The sequence below is a fragment of the Notamacropus eugenii genome, chromosome X (assembly GCF_028372415.1).
Source record: "Notamacropus eugenii isolate mMacEug1 chromosome X, mMacEug1.pri_v2, whole genome shotgun sequence".
Taxonomy (NCBI): Eukaryota; Metazoa; Chordata; class Mammalia; order Diprotodontia; family Macropodidae; genus Notamacropus; species Notamacropus eugenii.
Genome location: NC_092879.1, coordinates 55,485,615 through 55,510,347, shown reverse-complemented (window position 1 = coordinate 55,510,347; position 24,733 = coordinate 55,485,615). Strand labels below are relative to the sequence as shown.

General features: G+C 38.3%; 1 protein-coding gene and 1 pseudogene across 1 annotated transcript in view; one reads left to right on the top strand and one right to left on the bottom strand.

The window, feature by feature from the left end:
• The window catches only part of GPC3 (glypican 3), a 719,980-nt gene that overhangs the window by 458,647 nt on the left and 236,600 nt on the right, over nucleotides 1–24,733 (top strand). The window lies entirely within an intron of this gene.
• Nucleotides 11,951–12,999, bottom strand: LOC140515761 (dolichyl-diphosphooligosaccharide--protein glycosyltransferase 48 kDa subunit pseudogene; annotated as a pseudogene).

Below are 24,733 nucleotides of genomic sequence, written 5' to 3'. Positions count from 1 at the left end.
ACACAGTGACACACAGCTGGATTGGAACTCATGTCTCCCTGACTCTAGGCCCAGCGCTCTATCCACTGCACCACCTAATTGTGATAGCTCAAGTGAAAATGATGGAGGAAAATTTTATACATTTCTAACAGAGTTTTTACACTTTTCGTATGATTTTGTATGTTTTTCCAGTTTCATCCTTAAAGGCCTCTGAAATGACTTTGTTTATTTAGGTCTCTCACCAAGGTTTCTGCAAACTTGTTTTCCTCTCCATCAATTCTTGATGTTTTATGATGTTGCACTACTTGTATATCTTCCATCTTCTTCTGTAAGATCTTCCAAATGAGTATATACTGAAAATTGGTGTTTTCTTTGACTATCCCAGCTTTCTGCTTGGCAAGGAGATCAAGTGTTTTATGACGAAGGCGTTTTATGGGCTCTTTTGTCTCTTTGTTGTGGAAATTAATTTACCTCAGTCAAACTTCCTTGGAAATGCTAATAGTCTGTTCTTTTATCCATTTCTCAAGTTTTGGCCATCAACAGCTTGTTTAAGTGGGTGAGACTGGCATAGCTTCAATTGTGTGCAATATCATCTCATCTTTATTCTTATTTTTCTAATTTGATATTGATTTTAAAAATTTGTTCTAGTGAGTGGTTTGACTGTACAGATAGCTCATGCTGCCAAACATTTAAAGAATAAATAATCCTTATGCTACATCCTGTTTTCAAAAATAGAAAAAGAAAGTATTTTGCCAGGCTCTTTTAATAAGACAAACATCATTCTGATTATCAACCAATGAGGGATAAAGCAAAGAACAAGAATCAGAGGCCAACATCACTAACGAGTATCTATGTAAAAACATTAAATAAAAACCTGGCAGAAAGATTGTACTAATGTATCCAAAAATGTATTCATCATGACCAAGTTGGATTTATACCATACAAGAACGATTTGGCATTAGGAAAACAATTAGAAGAATAGTTACAAACCCCACATGATTATAACGGCAGACGCTGAAAGACCTTTAATAAAATGTAGCACTCATTTTTGTTAAAAGCACACCAAAATATAGAAATAAAAGAAGTTTACCTTAATGTGATTATAATTATTTACTTGAAATGAAAAGTAGAATTATTTATAACAGAGAAACACTGGAAGATTTCTTACTAATACAAGAAATGAAACTAAGATACCCATTATCACCACTATTATTTGATATAGTACCAAAATTGATAGTTATAATAATAAGACAAGAAAATAAACTAATTCAGTATTCAACAATCATTCATTAAGTGACTACTATGTGCCAGATGCTATTCCAGATGCTGGGGATACAAAGGCAAGTATGAAATAGTCCCTGCTAGCAAGGAACTCATATTCTGTTAGAAAATAAATTAAAGAAAAAGGTGTTGAAAAGAGGATGAATCAATTTATCTTTATTTGCAGATAATTATTTCTCTTTGCTTACTTGCAGAACCCTGCAGAGACCACAAAAATTAATTGAAGCTAGTCAGTAGCTTTGGCATATAGTGGCAGATAGAAAAGAAATCCACAAAAATCCTTGGCATTTTTGTATATAAATAACACAAACCTGGAAAAAGAACTAGAAAGAGAAGTGCTATTTAAGATAGCAAAATGCATTAAATATCTGGAAATTAATCTACCAAGACAAACACAGGACACGTCAATATAACACAAAGCAGTTTTCTTTTCTTTCTTTTTTGTTCATTCATTAATCAGATATTTATAAAACTCTTAAAATTTTGAAACACCATGCTCAGTTATGGGGATATAAAGTAATATGTGGATATTCCTGTATATGTACATATTCATGTAAATGTGTGTGTATTTTATATGTATATACATATATGTTCGGCCTGAAGAAAAAAATTACTGTCTCCAGCTATTTGAACAGCTGTCCCGTGGAAAGGGGAATAGACTTGTTTGGTCTCAGTGGGCAGAACCAGGAACCATGGGTAGAAATCGCAAAGAGGCAGATATAGACTTGGTATCTGGGAAAAAGCTTCCTAACAGAGTTGCCTCAAAGTCGGATGGGCTGCCTTTGGGGAGTACTAGGTTCCCCTTATTGGAGTTCCTCAGTCAGAGGCTAGATAGCAACTGTTATAGTGAGAATTCTCTTTCCATTATGGGCAGTATTCCATGGTGGCTAAGGTCCAACTCTAAAATTCTATGATTTAAAAAAAACCAAGCAACCTTTCAACAACTGTCTTAAAGAATGCTGAAAATTAATAATGTTTAGATAAATGCAAATGAAAGCAACTCTGAGTTAACACCTCATACCTATCAAATTGACAAAGATGATAAAAGATGGAAAAATTCAGTGTCGGATGTGGTAAGGGGCAATAGCTATACTAAGTCACTACTGGTAGGAACTATAAATTGAGTCAATGCTTGGGTTCAAAATCTGGACTTATGTAAGAAAAATTCCAAGGTAAATTATGTACCCAAATCAGTGGTACTACTATTGAACTTATGCCTAAAGGAGATTATTGATGAAATAAAACCAAAAAACATCTTTCCAAGCCTCTCCTCCACAGGGTAAAAATCTACACCATTTTGGAGTTAGCTTCAGACTCCTTCTTTCCCTACCCTTCCCACTCCACCCCCACCCTGGACCAAATCCCTTACTTTTTTCTACTACGTAATTCTCTTTGAAAATTATGATTTGATTGTTACCTTTTGTTTTTTACAGTTCTTCCCTGAACTGAGCCCTTTCTTATAATATGCCCTCCTCCCCTTAGCACATTTAAGGAAAGCGAACTGACAGCAACCGTATCTTACAATATTTACCTCATTCTCCATCCATCATTTCCACCACTCTACTGAGCAGAGAGAGAAAATCTGTTTCCTCATCAGTTCCCCAGGACTAAGATTGCTCAGTATGATTGTTTTTCATGCTACTGTCCTTTACATTATGGCTGTCATTGTACATGTTTATCTTTTGTCCCTGCTTTTTTTTCCCATTCTGCATCATTTCATGGAAGTCTTTCCATATTTCTCTGAAAGCCTCACGTTGGCCATTTCTTTTTATATAGGCAGTTCATTACATCCACATACCATGATTTGTTCAGCCTTTTCACTAATCAGTGAGTCCTTATTTTATTTCTAACCTTGTTTGTTTGTTTTTGCGACTGCAGCATCCTTTATTACCTTCCCCTCACTCCAGTGGAGTGGTTCACAAAAGTGAAAAAAAGATTCTTAGAACATATATATATACATACAGTTATTAATAATAGGCAGTCCGTTTTCCCCCTAGGGCTAACTACCTAAGTGCCAGGTGCCTCCTGTTCTGGGCATTTGCTTATTTGTCTTTTTTACTTTCAGCCCTCAGCCCTTTTACTAGAATTTTACTTATAGGAACTTGTTAATTTCATTCTTAAAGCCTCCCCTATTAAAGACACTGAGCAATTGGCTTTTAGTTCTCCTGACCTACGCATTCTCCCCCGTTGCCTAGAGATTGGAGCTCTGAGTCTTTCTCTGTCCTTTCTTCTCTCCTTGCAGTAGAGAGTCACAATTGTATAGTTTGAATAGGAGGCAGACTCACAGAGGTCACGGATTTGCCACAAAATTTTAAAGCCCCACTTCAAAATTTTTAATTAAATATAATCCTTCATTAAACCAGGTAAACTAGATCATGAAATCCAAGAATCTATTCCAGGGTGAATTTGGTGCCACTGGTTATTTTACATTCATTAGAATCAAATTATCACACAAAATTGGAAGGAAAGACTTGTGATCTGTATCGAGGAATCACCCATTGCAAAGAAATAACAGATTCAACAAAGTATGGGAAACAAAATGGGGAGGAAAGGGTTTTTTTGGGAGGATGCAGGGTGAAAGGGAAATGGTTTGTCTCCATTTGAGATTTTTAACTATGAGTAAATTGTCTAAAGCAGAAGTGTCAAATATGAGTGCAGCCCTAACCTGATTAAAGTATGATTTGAGAATATTTCACAAAAGAAATAAAAATATAACAGAACCTAGATAATAATAATTTATAGTTTTCTAAGTCACTGTGTGCCCACAGAGATCCTGATGTAAGGTTTACTGGCCCAGTTTCAATTTGAGTTTCATACCACCGATCCAGAACTACCTTAGGTGATGAATTCCATCCAGATTTAGGGAGTCTTAGGAAATAGATGTCCTGATAATGCAACAAGAACTTGCTTCCCTAAAACCTGAGAACACCAAACAGCAAGCTCTAGGGTGTGATATAAAAATCCCTTGGCAAGAAATTTGAATATCTGGGTTCAACAGATGGTGAAACCCCCTTTCCTCCAGCAGGAGAAAGGTGGAAAACTACATGGGGGAACTGCTGTACAGTCAGACAAACTTCTCTTTTTAATTGGCTTTTCTTAGCCATTTTCCTTGGTTACAAGGGAGGGCTTGGTGGGGTGGTTTTTTGAGGAATTACTATGGTGTAGGATAGTGGTGTCAAACTCAAATAGAAACTGATCTCTATGGGAAGAATATTGACTGAGAAAACCACATATTAGCATTAGCTGTGCTGCATTGTGTTTTATCCTTTTTGTTACATATTTCTCAATTATGTTTTAAACTGGTTCAGTGATACTAGAGAGTTTTTCAGAAGGCATATGCTGGATGGCATATAAATAATATGTTAAATAATATTTAAGTCAAAAGAAAAGGCACTGGAACAGTAGTCAGAAGACTTGATTTCTTAATCCCTTTTCTACAGCTTCTGACCACAGAACATTGGAAAAAATCACCTTTGCTGGCCTTTAGCTTCTTTTTTAAAAGATAGAAATCATAATAGCTTCCCAGTTTACTTCACAGAATTATGATAATCAAATAAGATGATAAGTAGTGTGGTTCAGTAGAAATCCTGCCAACTTGGGCATCAGAGGACCTGTGTTCAGATGCTACTGCTGTTACTGCCTTATCAACTCTAGGCAAGTCATTTAACCTTATCTGAGTCTCGATTTTCTCATTTGTAAAATGATAGGATTTGGGTAGATAAACCTTTAAGTTCCCTTCTTTTTCTTAGATACTTGATCATGTGAGCCTTAGAGCAGTGTGTGGACTGTATATTGCTATATAAATATGGTATAATTATTGCATATGATGCATACACTTCACAGCAGGGCATCTAGGTGGCACTGCAATGGATAGCTCCCCAGGCCTGAATTCTCATCCAGCCTCCGAAACTTAGTAGCAGTGTGACCCTGGTCTAGTCACTTCACCCTATTTGCCTCAGTTTCCTCATCTGTAGAATGAGCTAGGAAGAAAATGGCAAACTACTCCAGTACTTTGCCAAGAAAACCCTAAATGAGGTTATGAAGAGTCAGACAGGACTGAAAATAACTGAACAGATACATTTCACAGCATATTACTTAAAAGATTTCTGGCAGGAGTTTAAAAATCACACTACAGCCTATATCCAAACAGCTTGCAAATATATCATACTCCTAATTGTCCCTGCCACCCTCTCTCCCCCTAAATGGGTTGTAGTCCTAGGCCAGTCCCTGAGCAAGTCATTTTAACTTTTCTTTATAAACCTCAGTTTCTTCATCTGTCAAATGGGCGAGTCGAACCAAATGATTCTAATTTTCCTTCTACATGTATGAATTCCATACAAAACAAATATCTTCCAAAAGTATCTTTGATGAATGGATTTAATTATAATTGAAATTATGTAAGATAACCATTTTTTCCAATAAAAAAGAATGTTCAGGAACTGATAATATATCTTTAAGGGATCATCAATGCCCAGTAATAATCATAACTGTAGCTAGCATTTATACAACACTTTAAATTTTGCAAAGTTATTTGCATATACATTATTTTATTGGCTACATAGTCAAAGGATATGAACAGTTTACAAAAAGGGAATCCAAATTGTTGATAAACACTAGAAAAAAATCAACTTCATTAATAACTAAAGAAAATAAATTTAAAAAAAACCTTAGTTTTAATAGTGCTTTGGGGAAACGGGTATATTTATAGAGTGCTGATGTAACTGCAAACTGTTGCAGTCTTTCCAGAGAGCATTTGGACAGCACAAAACAAGAGTCATAAAACTATCCAAACTACTTTGTAATTTGTCTATTGGGAATATACTCCAAGAAAGTAATTCAAAAAGAGAAAAAGAAAACCTATCTGGACAAAGAAATATGGAGCTGTATTATTTGCACGAAACTGAAAACAAACTTAATGCTCACTAGTTGGAGAGTAGATGAACAAACGTTATGTGCATATATTCCCCTAAGTAATGAGGACAGGGGATAGGATTAGTTCAGCCATTCAATTTGACATACATTTATCTATTTTTCTATCTATTCATTCATTTTTATTTTTCAACATTTACTTCCATAAGATTTTGAGTTCCAAATTTTCTCCCCTTCCACCCCCTCCCCCAACCCCAAGACAACAATCTGATGTAGGCTCTACGTATACATTCATATTAAATATATTTTCACATTACTCATGTTGTAAAGAAGAATTAGAACCATTGGGAGAAACCATGAAAAAGAAGAAACAAAAAGAATAGAGAGTAAAGAGTATGCTTTAATCTGTATTCAGACTCCAAAGTTCTTTTTCTAGATGTGGATAGCATTTTCCATTGTGAGTCTTTTGGAATTGTCTTTGATTCTTACATTGCTAAGAAGAGGTAAATCTATCAAAGTTAGTCATTGCACAATGTTGCTGTTACTGTATACAATATTCTCCTATATCTGCTCATTTCTCTCAGCATCGGTTCATGTAAGTCTTTCCAGGTTTTTCTAAAGTCTGCCTGCTCATCATTTCTTGTGGAACAATAGTATTCCGTTGCATTTCATCCACCACAGCTTGTTCAGTCATTCCCCAATTGATGGGCATGGCTTCAATTTCCAATTCTTGGCCACCACAAGAAGAGTTTCAAGAACATTTTTGTACATGTGGGTCCTTTTCCCATTTTTATGATCTCTCTTTGGGTTACAGACCTAGTAGTGGTATTGCTGGGTTGAAACCTATGCATAGTTTTATAGCCCTTTGGGCATAGTTGACAAATATTTATTAAGCCCCTACTGTATTCATAGCTAGAAATAATCCTTTCCCTCATGGACTTCACAGTCTAGCCAGGGGATATAAACACAGATCCCTGTAATACGCCACATAGGTAAATGCGTTAGATGGGTACACAAGGAAGTGTGATATGAGGAAAGTTGTTGCCAACAAGTAAAATCAGGAAAAGTTTTGTGTAGGAGATAACAAGTTGGATTTCAAAGGATGTTTGGCAGAAGAATAAGGGAAAGAAGGCCATACCAGGATTTGGTGGCTAGAGGGGTCCTGACCTTTAAGTGAGCAGTTTCAGTTGAGTAGCAGGGGAGAGAGCCATCTTGCAAAGGATTGATGAGAGAGTATGTGTTGAAAAATTATAGACTGAGTGGGGAAAAAATAGTCAGCAAGTTGAGATAAAGTAGAATAATGAACCTATAAGTGCATAAGCAAAGAAATCTGGAAAGTTTGGTGTGAAATGATTTGGAATGATGTTGAATGACAAAAACAGAAGTACAACAGTCTAGATAATAATAATTATGTCCTTTAATAAATCTCTGATCAGTCTAGATGCTCCCTGTAATCAAGTCAGCCAGTCATCTAACTACTATGTGCCAGATACAGTGCTAAGAATATAAGGGAAGTTTAAAAACAGTCACTTTTCTCAAGGAGCTTACAATCTGATGGGGGAGACAACATGCAAACAAGTCTGTACAAACAAGACATGTACAGGGTGAATTGGAGATAATCTTGGAGGGAAGGCACTAAGATTAAGGAAGACTGAGAAGGACTTCCTGTAGATGATGGAATTTTAGTTGGGATTTGAATGAAACCAGGGAAGGCAGGAGGCAGAGATGAGGAGTGATAAATTTCCAGGAAAGGCAAACAGAGTCTCTTGTAGATGTAATATGAAGGAATTGCAGAACATGTGGTGGAGAGGAAGGTATAAGAAGACCAGAAAGGTTGGAAGGGGCTGTATTATGAAGGGCTTTAAAGGACAATGGGAAGATTTTGTGTTTGATTCTGGTAGTGATAGGGAGCCACCAGAGTTTATTGTATACCAAGGATGATGTGGTCAGACCTGTGCTCTAGGAAAATCAATTTGATAACCGTGAAAGATAAGTTGGGGTTGGAAAAGACACAAGGCAGGGAGATGAACCAGCAGACTGTTACAGCAGTCAAGGTATGAGGGCCTGCACCAGGCTAATGATAGCATCAGAGGAGAGAAGGGGGCCATATAGAAGGTACAATAATGGGAAAATCTTCCACATAATGAGAGAAGAGATACAAGAGATGCTAAGGAAGGTAGAATCAGTAGGACTTGGTGACTGATTAAATACTGGGGATGTGTGGGGGAGGTGAATGATGCCTAGGTTGGAAGCCTGGGTGTCTGGAAAGTTAGATGGTGATAGGAAAGAAAGGAAAAGGAGAGGGTTTAGAGAGAAAGATAATGAATTCAGTTTTGGATATGTTGAATTTCAGGTTTTACGGAACATCCACTTTGAGATTTCTAATAGGCAGTTAGAGATGTGAGATTAGAGATGAAGAGAAAAGTTAGGGTTGAATAAGTAAGTATATCTGGGAATCATCAGCATAGAAATAATAATTGAATCCATGGGAGTTAAAAAACTCCATGTGAAACAATATAGAGCAGGGGTGGGGAACCTATGGCTTCAAGGCTGCATATAGCCTTCAACGTCCTTAGGTATGGACTTTTGAGTCCAGGTTTTACAGAACAAGTCCTATTATAAAGCAGATTTGTTCTGTGAAGTTTGAGTTCAGTTAAAGAGCTGCACTTGAGCTCCTAGAGGCTCACATGTGGCCATAAGGCCCAGGTTCCCCACCCCTGGTATAGAGAAAGAGGAGAAGATTGCCCAGGACAGAGCTTTTGGGGACACCCACAGTTGGTAGATATGATCTGGACAAAGATCCAGCAAAGAAAACAGAGGAATGGTCAGACAAGGAGGAAAAGAGATAGGAGAAAGGAAAGTCACAGAAACGTAGAGAGAAGTGAGTATCAAGGAAAAGAGGGTGACTGGCAGCATTAAAGGCTGAAGATGATTAAAAAAGGATGAGGATTGTGAAAAGGCCTTTACATTAGACCTTTAAGGGATCAATAATAATTTTGGCAACAGTAATTTTGGTTGACTGATGACAGAAACCAGATTGCAAAGGATTAGGAGAATGAGGAAAGGAAGCAAAGGCCCCTATTGTAGACTGCCTTCTCAAGGTCACAGATGGGAACAGAGAGATAAGACAATAGCCACCAAGGACAGATGGATCAAGTGAGGATTTTCTGAAGATGAGGGAGACAGTAGGGATAGTAAGAGGAAATAATCTACTGGATGCTATGGGATGGAATGGGATCACTTGTGCTTGTAAGAAGGAATTGCCTTGGCAAGGAAAAGGGCCACTTCTTCATATGAACTAAGGGTGAAGGAAACAGCTGCAGAAGACATATGAGTGATATGAGAAGAGAGAGCTCTCTACTAATGGCCTCAATTTTTTTCAGTGAAATATGAGGCTAGGTCCTCTACTGAGGCAAATTGTAACTCCTTAACACATTTTCATCCTATTCAATTGTTGTCCATGTCACCCTCATTTCCCCATCCCCAAATACAACTTTAAACTCCATTTCTTGGGTGACCTGGCTCATATACTTGAAGTTTCATGTTGCCTTGGTTTTAACCAGGCCTCCAAGCCACTCCCTGATCATCTTTTTACCATGTGATCTACATTCTGGCCATTGTCACTGTTTTCCTCCCCTTACCCCACTCCCAAACATGGACTTCACCCTGTTCAAATATGTGAATCTTTCTGCTTTACCCTACCCAGAAATAAGCAAGATTCTTCCTGCCAAGTATCTTCTATGGCACTTTCTGGCCATCTTTACACCGTGCCTTCATATGCCTATTTGACCTCCCCATTTCAGCTCCCCTTTGTGAATTGTCTTCCTCCATTAGAATATAATGAGTTCCTCGAGGATAGGGACTATCTTGTTTGCTTTGATTTGTAACCCCAGTGCTTAGCACCATTGGCACATAGGAGGTACTTAAATGATTTCTCTATAGCTCCATCTTTCAGTAAGCACTCTATTAGAGGATCTGTCCAATGTGCTGGAGGCCTTTAACATTTTGTGATTACTAGGATCACATGTGGGTGAAAACTCAGAATAAGGTGAGACTAAGTGAGGGAAAGTAAAGGCAACAAAGAGGGGTTTGTTTAGTTTTTTAGTTCTACTTGTGTAGCTCCCTGTCCAAAGTCACTTCTTTAACTTGTCCTTGAAACCACAGATTGGGGTCTCCAGGGGGTGATTTAAATACTGTTCTCCTCCGAGTTCTTGAGGGTAACTCTGAGGGGCTAAGTTGCTAGTATTCTCTCACTATCTGCCACCAGTGTGATTCACATTAATATCAGCCAATCAGACTTGAATTAGCTTTTAGAATAGGGTATTTACTAAGGTGATATAGTAAGAACAATTGGTATAAAGCATCTCTTCCCTAAAAGTCTAGTAGTATACACAATTCCCTAGGAGCATGAGTTCTACCTGTAGAGAATGCACATGCCCAAAACTCACACCTTCTGGCTGATAGAAGTCCTTTCTTGAATCCATAGCTAGAATTCTTCTTTGGTCCAAGGAGTCACGATCCTTGTAGCTGCTTCCTCCTTTGGCTGAGTATCTTACTGCACCTATCTGTGTTGGTCCTCAGTGTCTCTTTCTGCTCTAGCTAAGATGTGTTATCTCGTTTTGGTCCAGTCTCTCCAATACCATAGTCATTTCGGCTTGGAACAATCAAGGGGATAAGACAGCACCTAGCTACCCTTGAAAAGTTCAGGCCATCAGTCTCTGATGAGCTAATCCCAGGGTACAGAAACAGTGAACAGATTTAGTTGCTGAAGCATCATTAGTGATCTTTGAAAGATTGTATAAAATGGGAGAGATACCAGAGGACTGAAGAAGGACAGATGTCCTGATTTTCATAAAAGGGAAGGGAATGAAGCTTACAAACTGTAGGCTAGTGACTTTGGCATGAATTCCTGGCAGAATTATAAACCGTGTTTTTAACGCGATGGTAAGTAAACATCTAAAAAAAGAAATGATTGCAAAGAGCCAATACGGCTTCATTAACAACAGGCTTATCTTATTTTTCTTTTTGACAGGGTCGCTAAACTAGTAAGAGGCAGCATGCATACATACACGCATAATATATACTTACATACAAATATAGATATATATATATATATATACATACACATGTATATGCATGCACATATCTATATGCAGACATACATATATATAGTATATGACTTTGTTGTTCAGTCTTTCAGTTGTGTCCAACTCTTTATGACTCCATTTTGGAGTTTTTTGCCAGAGTTACTGGGGTGGTTTACCATTTCCTTCTCCAGCTCATTTTACAGATGAGGAATCTGAGGCAAACAGGATGAAGTGACTTGCCCAGGGTCACACAGTAAGTGTCTGAGACCAGATTTGAACTCAGGAAGGAAGAGTCCTTCCAACTTCAGGCCCTGCACTCTGTCCACTGCAGTGCCAACTAGAAGCCCTCTGTAAATGGCACTTAAAAATAGATTCATGTTTTTCTACAAAATACAAAACATATTTTTTGGTAAATTTTATAGATTTTTATTAAGGACTTTGCAACTTGATTTATCTTACTAAAATCCTAAATCCTGTGACCAAGAGAAATTCAAACAAATATTCATTCAAAAAAAAGAAGGAAAAAAGAAAAAAAAATGAGACATAAGATAATCAAAGAGAATGAAATGGTGATTGACTTGGAGAATTCTGGGAAATAATAAGAATAAAACCCCCATTTATTTTTATCCAGAGGCTTTAAAAAAATAAAAAACAAAAAAAGTTTCTTAAACATTTCCAAACTACAACGAGTCCTAGTACTTTGCCTTTTCAGTCAGATTCTTCTTTCTCCTTCATTAAAAAAAGCCAGTATTGAAGTTGAAGAACCCTCGTGTTACAGAGGAAATCTTTGCAGACTCTATGGGAAGGCTAAGGATGAAGCCTTCCCAAGATGTATACTGGAGGGTATGTGCACAGACATTGGTGTAGAGAAATACAAGGAAGTGTAACCCCACCCAATTGGAATCCACTTTGAACTAAAATGCACTGGGAACATCTGACAGCTTGAACTGAATACTATATTTGCCACCCCTTTTCTTCAGAAACGTCCTGACAAAATGTTCAGTCTAAATCAACTCCATCAATGATGTTGCCTCCAACAAAGGGGACCCTCATCAGCATCAGGTGAAGACTTCTCCCCTGTCTGATGCTGAGACGCAGCCCTGATGCAAAGCACCACCCTCTTCCTTGGACAGTCAGTGGGACAATGCAACAGCTAACTTGTAGTTGCCATTTTGAGAGTATCTTTGGGATCCAACTGTGGCTTTCTGCACTACTGAGTTACAGAAGGCATTGTTGAAGAAATTCAAGAGGGAAGATGACCCAGGCACAATTATGTCATACCTTGAGTGCTGTCATAAGCAGGGTGCTTTTTCCACTACGTAGGGAGTGCTATTTAATGGGTTTATCTTGTAAAAAGGAACATGCAGTAAAGGATCATGTCAGAATATCCAGAATCAATGGGTTATCAGGATTGCCAACCATCCCAGCCCCTCAGAACAGCATGAGAATTAGGGATGCTCATCCTTTGATGGTGGGACCTTAAGCAAGTTTTTAATGTCTCCAAGATGTAATAGTTATGATGATCATCAAACTCAATCCCCCACTCACTGCTCAATTGCTGCTGCAAGTCACCAACGTCTGAGCTGGTGGCTACCAGGATGCTGCCACCTCTATCATCAAAGATGTTAATGGTCTTCACATTGGCATTACCCCCAAAATCTTTCGTAAAAGGAGAGAAGATAAGATCAGCATTCAGAAACTCCCCACACTAAATAAGGGTTAGGCTAGAGTCATCAATAGTCATGAAGGTAAGGTCAAAGCCCCAGGGTCTTCTAGGCTCCATTAGAAATAGTCAATTTATTTCTTGTAAACTGACAGGTTGATGTTCTCTACCAGTAGGAGGTACAGTAGGCAGTGGTGCTTACGTGCATTGGGCCCCAGCAGCGACAGGAGGAGGAGATAAAGGCAAACATGGGACTGGCCTCCATCTTGCACCACTAATAGGGGCACAATAATAACCCTGCTTAATCTGCTAATGAATTGAAACAATAGCTTTAGCAAAGTTTCTGACTACAAAATAAACGCATAAAAACTAACAGCATTTCTATATAATAACCAGGAGGCAGTAGCATAAAGGAGGGGGGGTTAAAATAACTACCAAAAACTTAAAATATTTGGAAGCCAATCTACTTAAAGCACATTCAGTTACTTACATGGATTTATTTACAAAATGACCCTTTAAAAAACAAAGAACAGCTTAAATAGCTGGAGAAAGATTCCGTGCTCATTGTTGGACTGCTGTGATATAACTGCTTTGTCTCTTGCTGGTTTCAGTTCATTCTTGTGGAAATTAGAATTCTATCAGCATCATATTGATAGCAAACACTTATACGATACTTTAAGATTCACAAAGTGCTTTATAAATATTATCTCATTTGATCCTCTCAACAACTCTGTGAGGTAGATGCTGTTCTAATCCCCATTTTACAGATGAGGAAACCGAGGCAAACAGAAACTATGCTACTTGCCCAGCGTCACACAAGTAGTGAGTGTCAGACGCAGGGTTTAAACTCCAGTTTTCCTGACTCCACTTCCAATGCTCTCTCTACTATCCTACTTAGCTGTCTCCACCTTATGCCATGTTCCCCAATAAATAACAATGGATACATACACCATAAAGAAATAGACAAGAAGGAAATCATAAACCTTTTACAGTTATGGGGAAGGGATGAATTCTTAACCAAGAAAAAGGGAATAGCAGCAGTTACAAAAGGTACAGTAGAATATTTTGCTTATATGAAATACAAAAGTATTTGCATAAACAAAATTAGTCCCAAGGGCTTAAATGATGAGATCTCTTTTTTCCATGCCCTCACTGTTATTTGTTACAATACTATGAATACTACATAGAGCATTAAGAAAAGAAAAAGAAATTAAGAGAATAAACATAGGCAAAGAGGAAATAAAATGATCACTTCTTGCATATGATATGGTCTATTTAGAAAACTCTAGACATTCAACTAAAATTAATTGAAAAAATAACTTCAGCTAAGTAGCAAAGTATAAAATCAACAGAGAAATCACGAATCTTTCTATATATTACTAACCAACCCCAGAACAATGAAATAGAAAGAAATTCCATTTAGAACGACAACAGAATGTATAAAGTATCTTGGGACCTATCTACTAAGACACATGCTAGAATTATGTGAACACAAATACAAAATGAAAAGACAAAAACAAAAAGACAAAGCTCGATAATTGGAGAGGTATTGATTACTCATAATTGGGTTATCCCAATATAATAAAAAAATTATCATACTGCCTAAATTATTGTTTACTCAGTTCCATATCAATCACACTGCCAATGATTTACTTTATAGAGCTTGAAAAAAAAGAGCTAAATTCATCTGGTGGGACAACATCAAGAGGAGAGATAGATCAGGAATGTGTGCTCCAGAAGCAAATGAACCTAGTAGCCTGGTTGTCCATAAACCCAAAGATCCTTACTCCTGGGGTAAAGAATCACTATTTGGGGGTATATTTCTGGCAAACCTTGAAAGCATTTGGGCAGAAATTAGTTCTAGACCAATAGATTACATTGTATATAATAATCAGCTCCAAATGATTTCAAAACATAGATGTAAGGTCACAAATAAAGTAGAGGAAAATGGAAGGAGACCCCTTTCATAATAATGATGGGTATGACTTCTTGGCCAAACAAGGAGTTGAGAGGATCATAGGAGATAAAATGGAGAATTTTGATTATAGAATTGAAAAGCTTTTGCAAAAACAAAATCAATACAGCCAAAATCAGAATGGTAACAGTTAACTAGGAAAAAAATATTTGTGTTGAGTTTCTCTGATAAAGGTCAGATATCTAATATATATATATATATGAAACTGATTTAGATATATTAAAAGTATATTTATTCTTCATTAGAGAATACTATTGGTCAAAATACATGAACAGGAGGTTTTTAAAAAAGGAAATCCAAGCTACGAACAACCACTTGAAAAAGTCCTTGAAATCACTAGTAATAAGAGGCAAATTAAAACAACCATGAGGTTCCATCTAACACCCACCAGATTTGAAAAGATGACAAAAAAACAGAAAGTGATTATTGTTAGAGAGGATGTGGGAGTATAGGCTCACTAATACACAGTTGGCAGAGTTGCAAGTTGATGTAGCTATTCTGGAAAACAATTTGGAATTATACCCAAACAGTTATTAAAATGTGCATACCCTTTGATCCAGCAATAACTTTACTAGGCATATGCCCCAAAGGGATAAAAGAGGGAAAGAACCCATAGTACAAAAATATCAATTGATCAGTAAACATTTGTTGAGTGCCTACTATGTGACAGGCACTGTACTAAGTGCTGGAATATCCACAGTAACACTTTATGTTGCAACAAAGAACTGGAAACTTAAGGGAGTCACCTATCAATTGTGGAATGGCTGGACAAATTATGACGTATGATAATGGACTCTTATTGTCCCACAAGAAATGCCAAAAGGACAGACTTAGAGAAGCCTGCGAAGACCTGTATAAAGTGATGTAGAGTAAAATGAGCAAAACTAGGGGGAAAAAACTATGCAATGACTACAACATTGTAAAGAAAAGTAACTGATCACAGTGAGTGACCACCACTCTAGAGATTGGAGGATGAATCGTATCTTTCCCACCTCTTGTCAGAGGGATGATGAACTAAAGGCATATATTTTTGGAAATGTCAATATATGGATCTGTTTGTGTGACTCTGATAACTTGTTACCAAGAAGGATTTAAAAAAAAAAATTAATGGAAGAAGAAGGGGAAAAAGGAAGAAAGGAAGAAGCATTTTTTAAAATGAACGGAAAAGAGCAGAAGGAGGTTTAGAGAAGGAACACAGACAAGTGAGACAGCTTTTAGAAGTAATGTGTTGAATTTAGTACATACTTAAAAACAAAAACAAGCTGTATGTAATGAGAATCAGGGTTTCATTTACAGTGCTTTTTCTGTTCTTTGCATATGGAAATGTTTATTTTTGTTGGTGCTTGGCAAGTTCAGAATAACAAAAATTTTTAACAACAACAACAATGGACTCAGAGAATAGATAATGAAACTTGTTTCCCTCCTCTCAGCAGAGAAACAGACTCCAAGGGCAGAATGTTGCATTTGTTGTGAGACACAGGCATTATCTCGATTTTTTTTCCCTTTGATACAAAGGAAAGTTCAGTCTAGAGGGTGTCAGGCAGAAGTGGGGTCTTTTTAGAATTGTCTGTGACATAAAAATAAAAATGGTCACTAAGTCTTATTTTTAAAATAAAAACATTTTAGAAAGTTTCTTTAAAAGCAAGAACAGGTTTATCAACAGGTCAAGGAAGAACTTGTATCAGAGCCTCTGTAAAATAGTAATAGCCACCAATGCCAGTCCTCCCTCATGCGGAAGCAGACACGCCCCTCCTTCACCTTTTAGAAATATCAAGAAAGCATTTTAAAATGATTCTAGTCTAAAGCCTTTGGGATAATATGAAAGGGAAACACTTATCAATCTTTCTTTAACTATCACTTCTGAAACAACTTCCTGCTCCCCCATCTCTGCTAGCCCAGGAAAGATGCTTCCTTCTAAGGCAGGGGTGGGAACCTGCAGCCTTGAGGCCACTTGTGGCCTTCTAGGTCCTCAAGTGTATTCCTTAATCAAAGGACCACATTTGAGGACCTAGATCTGTGAAGTTTGGATTCAGTCAAAGGGCTACACTTGAGGACCTAGATCTACAAAGTTTGGGTTCAAAGGGCCACACTTGAGGACCTAGAGGGCCACATGTGGCCTCGAGGCAGCAAGATTCCCCAGTTGTGCTTTAAGTGAACGTGGAGGCAGCTAGACCAGAGCTAGACCCTGATTGAGCCACTAAAGAGTAACTGCCTCATTCCCCCAGCCTCAAAAAGAACAAATTAGGGTAATGATCTACACAAGAGAAGGAAAAAATAATCAGATTCCTTGGGTAAATAGAAGGGTGGTATTGACCAACTGGAAAGTAAAATTTTTAAAGGGAGTGCTCAAAGAGTGCTTGGATGGTATCAGGGAAATGATTCTACAAAGATGGGCTGAAAGTGAAGTGATCATTTCTCTAATGAAGCAAACTATTAACTGCACTGTTACCTCACCTCTGGACTGTTGCTCAGTCTTGACAGTGAAATATTCCTCACTGAAGAATTCTATAAAGCGAGAATTAAGAGTTACATGGAGGAGAGATATCTGACGGTATGACATTTTTCCATCTAAATTGAAAGTCACTTTGATTAGAATAATAATAAATCAATTTTTCAAAGTTTTTGTTGGGCTTGTGCCTACCACACAGAGTATAGATTTTGATGCCCAGATGTTGTTGCCATGCAGTCCTACCATTTTTATATATTCTAAAATAACAAAAAGAGTACCTGATTTGTCACCTTCATAAGACCTGCATTCAAATCCTGATTCTGGTACTTGTGTATTTAACCTAAAAATACAATACAATATAATAGGCTTTTATTATTTACTTACAATGTGCCAGGCATCTGGGGATACAAGTCAGAAAATATAGTCCCTACCCTCAAAGAGTCTACAATCGAATGGGAGAAGACTGTGCACAAAAGGAAGCTGGAAAGGGGAGTGAGCAGAGGGTACCTGCCCTCCCCTCTCCCAGCCTCAGTTTCCCTTCCAAGTAAAATGAAACATTTGGACTGGATGATGAATAAGGCCTCTTCTGCCTCTCATGCTCTGTGTCTACTGTCATGAAATAGACCCCTCAAAGATGGGGATTTAATGCAGACTCTGGTTCTCCCTAGACCCTTGTGGTTTGAATTAATGAGGTTTCCCTGAGTTCTGCTCAAAGGAATTGCTTCTTGTCTAATTAGTAGCGGTTTGCAAAGAATGATTTTTTTTCTCAGATTGACAGTCATGTTTTATCAAATTGTCTGAAGCTATGAATTCCACAAGGTTTGAACAATTCCTCCAGCTAGCAAAATGCTTTAAGATGAAGATTACTCTCCTTACATCTACTGGTTCCAGAGATGGGGTAGGGCAGGGGGGAGAAAGACAGCATTTTTAGAAGGCTGTGTAGACATTTTTCTTTGGTCTTCTACTTCACAACAGTCGTTTAAAAAGTGTACTGGACCTGGAATCTGGGAATATCAGAGTTCTAACTTCTGAAGCTTAATAGCTGTATGATCATGGGGACCTCTCAGACTTAGTTCCCTCAATACGAAGATAAAAATGTCCTCTACCTCCCAGGGTCATTGTGAAGGTCAAATGAGATAAATACATGCAGAGGTTTTTGCAAAATCGTAAAATGCTGCAAAGGTGTTCATTTTTGTTATTTGTTGAGAAGCATCATGATATGGTGGATAGAGAGCTGGTCTGAGAGTCAGGAAGTGCAAGTGTGGCCTCTAAGGACTGATGACTATAGTCCTGAGGCTGGCTGTTGGCTTTATAATTGGCCACTGGAGCTAGCATGAGAAATTGCTCATGTCAGCTTGATGACCCTGGACAATCCATTCAACTTCTCAGTAGCTGGGGCAACCCTTTAAGATTTGAAGTTACAGAGATGGTCCAGATCTGCACTGGGGAGAGGCAGTTTGGTCAGTGGGAGTTTCTTTGTTGTTGTTGAGTCGTTTCAATCATGTCTGACTTTCTGTGCCTCCATTTGGATTTTTCTTGGCAAAGATCCTGGAGTGGTTTGCCATTTCCTTCTCCAGCTCATTTTACAGATGAGGAAACTGAGGCAAACACGGTGAAGTGACTTCAGTAGGATCACACAGCTAGCAAGTGTCTGAGACTGGATTTGAACTCATGTGGATGAGTATTCCTGATTCCAAACCCAGGGCTTTATCTACCTGCCTGGGAGTTTCTTAGATCCTGTTAAATAAATAAATTTTAAAATACATATATACATATATAAAATATATATATATACATACATGTATATGTGGAATCTAGACATATATGTATGTTTATGTGTATTTATATAATACTGTCATTACTTAATATTGCTATTGTCCTTGAAAGCCTACCTTTCCAAACTGCCTTTATCGTTTTGAATTTATTTTATTTTTCAATTAACAAGTATTTAGTTTCTCTTCCACCAATCTCCCTGTTGCTGAAAAAGAAAAACAAAATCTTTATGATAAATATGCGTAGTTTATATTTGTCACAAAGGTTTTGTTTTTCCTTTCTCAATGGATTGTTGGAGGAGGGAGGGAGACAACATAAATGATTGTTAACTGAAGAAGTAAAGTTTAATTTAAATAAGTAAATATGTATATTCAAGCAAAACAAATTCGTACGTTGACCACGTCCAAGTTTGGGACACCCTGTGTATGTCCCCTTCTGTACCCTATATCTCTCACCTCTCTCTGGAAGGTAACACATTTCATCATTGGTCCCCTGAAATTATGGTTGATCATGGCATTGATTTGAGTTCTTGAGTAAGACAGCTTTTATTGTCAACGTGGTCTTGGTAGTGTGGAAAGAATCTTGAACTCAGGGCCAAGAAACCTAAGTTTGACTCTTGACTCTGCAATTTACCAGTTGCATGAGCCTAAGCCAGGAACTTCCTCTTCTTGAGCCTCCAATGGGGATGATCATCTTTTCACTGCCCACTAATAGGATTGCTGTGACAAAAGCACTCTGAAGTCCTTAAAGTGTTCAGGACTTGACAGCCCATGTTATCTTCTCCCCTTCCTCTGCCAAAGGAATACTTGTACAGTCCTGAGACTGGTTGTTGGCTTTATAATTGGCCACTGGAGCTAGCATGAGGAATTGCTCATGTCAGCAGCCCTCTTCCCGTCCTGTGAAATGCCAGAATTCCATAGGACATGCTTTGGAAAATATTTACATGTGGCTCTCTTGGTCAAGAAAGAATGAGATCTCTTTCGAGACATGCTAAGAGGAACAGGAATCTTAGCATCCCCAGGAAATCATTAACTTGCACTTGTATTCTTGACCTGAAACACTGAAGGGACCAGGGAACTCTATCAAGTGAGTTTGGGTGATTTTTTAATTCCTCAAGAATATGAATTTAGTCGTATGAAATGACTTCGCCTGAGGATAGCTATACCCTCTGTTTGTACCATTTGAAAGTATTTGTTTTCCCATCACTTGTCTTCTCTATAGTTGACTTCTTTCTTGAGCTCTCTGTCCTCCCTCTCCCATCCTCTTCCCTTCTCCTTCTCTCCCCTCCTCACCTTCTCCTTCTCTCCCCTCCTCACCTTCTCCTTCTCCCTTTCTCTTCCCTTTCTCCTCCCTCTTCTTCCTCTCCCCTCCTCTTCCCTCTTCTTCCTCTCCCCTCCTCTTCCCTTCTCTTTCTTTTCCCCTCTCCCCCTCCCTCTCTCCCTCTCCCTCTCCCTCTCTCTCTCTCAGCTTCAGAATGTGTAAGAACATACCCATCCTTCCTTCATTCCTGGGAATGGTCTGTAATATTCAAAGTTTGAGTTGCTATGAAGCTCCTGACCAAGTCAAATGATTAAAAATAATAACCCTGACTAAAAGCAGTGCAAGCTAGTAGGAAGATGCTGGATTGTCTTAGAGCAGGGATGGGGAACTTGCAGCCCAAGGCCACGTGTGGCCCTTTAGGTCCTCGGGTGCAGCCTTTTGACTGAGTCCAAGTTTTGCAGAACGGATCCTTTAATTAAGGGGATTTGTTCTGTGAAGTTGGGATTCAGTCAAAGGGTGGCACTTGAGGACCTAGAGGGCCACATGTTGCTTTGAGGTCACAGGTTCCTCAGCCCTGCCTTAGAGGATAGCATGTTCTATCATTGGAGGACTCCAAGAAGATACTGTTTGCCTGTTGGAGATGCAGTAACACATACAAAACTGGCCTCAGAGTCAGGATAGGCCAGGCTCAAGCCTTGCTTCAAATTCGCTAGTTGTGTGCCCTGGGGAAGTCAGTTAGACTGTCTGCCTCAGTTTTGTCATCTGTCAAATGGGAGTAATAATAGCACCTACCTCACAGGTCATTGAGACTTGAGAATGCAGTGCATGTAAAGATCATTGCAAAGTTTAAATCACCATATAAAGCTAGCTTTTGTTATTAATGGGGGTTCTTGTTGGGCTCGATGACTGTTGAGGTTCATTTCAACTCTGAGAAAAGCAAAATGCTGGCCCTGAAAGAAAGATCAAACAATGCTTAGGTCTTCTGGGTTGTCATTTGCTTTTTCCCTCCCACTGAGCACGTCCATATTTCTCATTTCTTGGTTTTGAGGTTAAACAATTCATTGTCTCTTGGAATAAGTTTCTATTTCATTTCCTTTCCATTTTTGTCTCTAGTGAATCCAATACACTGAAGTCTGGATGAATACAATTCTTTTACGGATCTGTACTTGGGGACTCCCAAAAGGCTGCCACTCATATACCCCTTCAAATCACATGCATTTTCTCTTTGAATATCCATCTTCTGTTGAGACAAACATTGGCTTCCAGAGCTCCTCTGAGAAATCATCACATTAGCAAGTTTGGTCAATGTGGACCATGATATTTCATGTATTCTTCTGTACAACCCAAGATTCCCTCCAGATGCCAGAAGCTGGAATTTCTTGTGGTGCATGAGATGATTTTCTGTGGAGTATCTCAGAGGAAAAACCAAGGAAACCTGTGGCAGAGCCGAAGCTAGGGATTTTGTGCCTGGGGGTAAATAGAACAATCTGTTCCCAGGGCAAAGTATGCCCTCAATTGGACTGGCAATGGATAGCTCCCCATGGAGGGGAAGTGGGGAGCTAAGATAACATTGTGAGACTGCTGCTGAGAGACCTTCTATGGTAGTAAGTACTGTCTGGTACTTAGCTTTCTTACTCTCCTATTCTGATGAACCTCTCATAACATTGATTCAGATTATAACCAGTATATGGCTGTCTGTCCTGTGTGACTTTTGTCCAAATTTTTAAATCATTAACTTAGAGCCAAAATGAACTCCAGATACAATCTGATCCAACCCTTCACTTCACTGTAGGGGAACTGAGGACCAATGAGGTGAAGACAATTGCCCAAGATCATAATAAAGTCACATGTCAGGAGCTAGGAGGAATCTCAGACACCCTTTGATCAGTTAACTCCCTCATTTTGGCAAGCATTTCTCTCTCTCTCTCTCTCTCCCTCTCTCTCAACTCATGGGAGAAAAAAATATTTTTAACAAATATGCATTGTTAAGCAAAACAGATTCCCACATTGGCCAGCTCCAAAAATATCTATCTTCTTCTGCATCTTGAGCCCATTATCTCTCGGTCAGGATGTGGGCAGCATGCTCCATCATTAGCCCTCTGGAATCATGGTCAGTCATTGCATTCATCAGAATTCTTTAGGATTTCAAAGTTTTTACAGTGTTGTTAAAGTCTATACCATTTTTCTGGCTCTGCTCCCTTCACTGTGCATCATCATTTCTTACAGCACAATAATATTTCATTACCTTCATATACCATAACTTGTTCAATCATTCCACAATTGTTAGATCACGCCCCCCCCCCCCATTTCCAGGTTTTTTTTTGGACAACACAAAAAATATTTGTATACATATGGGTTCTTTGATCTTTTTGGAATATCTGGGCCTCATAGTGACATCGCTGTAGCTCTGTGCTTGATTCCCAATTGCTAGCTAGAAAAGAGCTGCAGTGACGCACAGCTCTACTAACAGAGCATTAATGTATCTTTTTTACCAAAGCCCCTCACCCCCACTCCCCAACGTTGGGCATTTTACCTTTTTATCATCTTTGTCCTGATGGATGTGAGGTATAACCTCAGAGTTGCTTCAATTTGCATTTCTCCAACTATTTAGTGATTTGGAACATGTTTTTCAATATGGCTATTGACAGTTTGAATTCCTTCCCTTGAGAATTGCCTGTTCATATTCTTTGATCATTTATCAGTTATAGAATGATTCATTCTTATACATTTCAACCAGTTATTTATATATCTTAGAAATGAGACCCTTATCACAAAAACTTTTTATAAAGATATTTTTCTCTAGTTAACAGTTTCCCTTCTCATCTTAGCTGTATTGGTTTTGTCTGTGCAAAAGCATTTGGTGTTGGTTAAAAAACAGAAAGGTCCATCAGTGGAACAGATGAGGTATATAACATAAAGAAGCAAACAAGCCTACTAATCTAGTGTTCAGCAAACACAGAGATCCCAGCAACTGGGCTAATGATTCACTATGTGATCAAAACTGTGAGAAATTTAGTTCATACTAATACCTCAAACCATTTACTAAGATAATCCCCAAATGAATAAGTGGCCTAGTCATACAAGGTCACGTCATCAAGAAATCAGAGAGATGAAGAAAAAAATTACCTTTCAAATTTATGGATAGGGATTAGAATTCATGATCATGGGATAGAGCATCACAGAGAATGAAACTGACAATTTTGATTACACAATTTTTAATTGTACAATTTCCTCATTTTACAGAGGAGGAAACTGAGGCCCAGGGAGATGAAGTGACTTGCCCAGAGTCACACAAGTAGTCAGTGTCTAAGAAAGGATTTACACCTAGCTCTCCCTGAATCCTCAGCTAGTAGGCTATCCTTTCTGACATGCTGCTTCTTCATAGGTAGGTAGTACAAGCATCATTATCCCCATTTCACAAATGATGAAATTAAAGCCCAAAGAGGGGTAACATTTTGCCTAATGTCACAACTGTTAAGTGTCAGCAAAGGGATTTGAACTAAGGTTTCTGACTTGAGATCTAAGGTTCGATTCTACAAGCATTGATGAACATATCAGAGCTTAACAGAATATCACAGATTTCAAAAAACTCAGGGGTCACATGGCCACGCTGAGATTCTTGCATGGTGGGGAAATTGTTTGATAATATCAGTTCATTGAAATTTCTTTGTCCGAAATTGCTCCTTCCATGTTTTTTTGGCATGAACTTTGACCCTATGGGCAAGTAGCCCCTGGGTGAGACCCACCTATAACCAGAAGTGGGATATCTAGTAATAATATGCCACATGTCTGTTTTTTAAAATTAATTTCAACAAATATGAATCAAGTGCCCACTATGTGCTAGGTGTTGGGAATTTTTTTTGAGCTAGACTTGTTTTTTTTTTCCTTTTGGTATAGGACCATGGTATCAAATAATATCCCTATGGTTAGCATATTAACTTAGAAAAATCACAAATCAACATTATCTGTGTTGTATTGTATTTTTATTTATTTTGTTAAACATTTTCCAATTATATTTTAATCTAGTTTGGGCAGTACTGAGGAACTCATAAGAAAGAAAAACCCTCTACCCCTGCATATCAGCACCTAAACTGTCACTTAGAAGCTTAGAGTCATCCAGGACACTGAGAGATTAGGAAACTTGCCCACGATCACATGGTCAATAAGTATTAGGGGCAAGAATTGAACCCAGGTCTTTCTGACTCCAAGGTTGATTCTCCGTCCACTACACCATGATACAAACACAAAAACAAAATAGTACCTGCCCTCAAGGAGCTTCCATTTTGTGGGAGTGAGATAACAAGATTAAATTTAGTAGAGTGAAATGTAATGGGCCAAAAATTAACTTTATAATTAAATGAGGGGTGAGGTATATTTAGAATGCAGATTATCTGAAG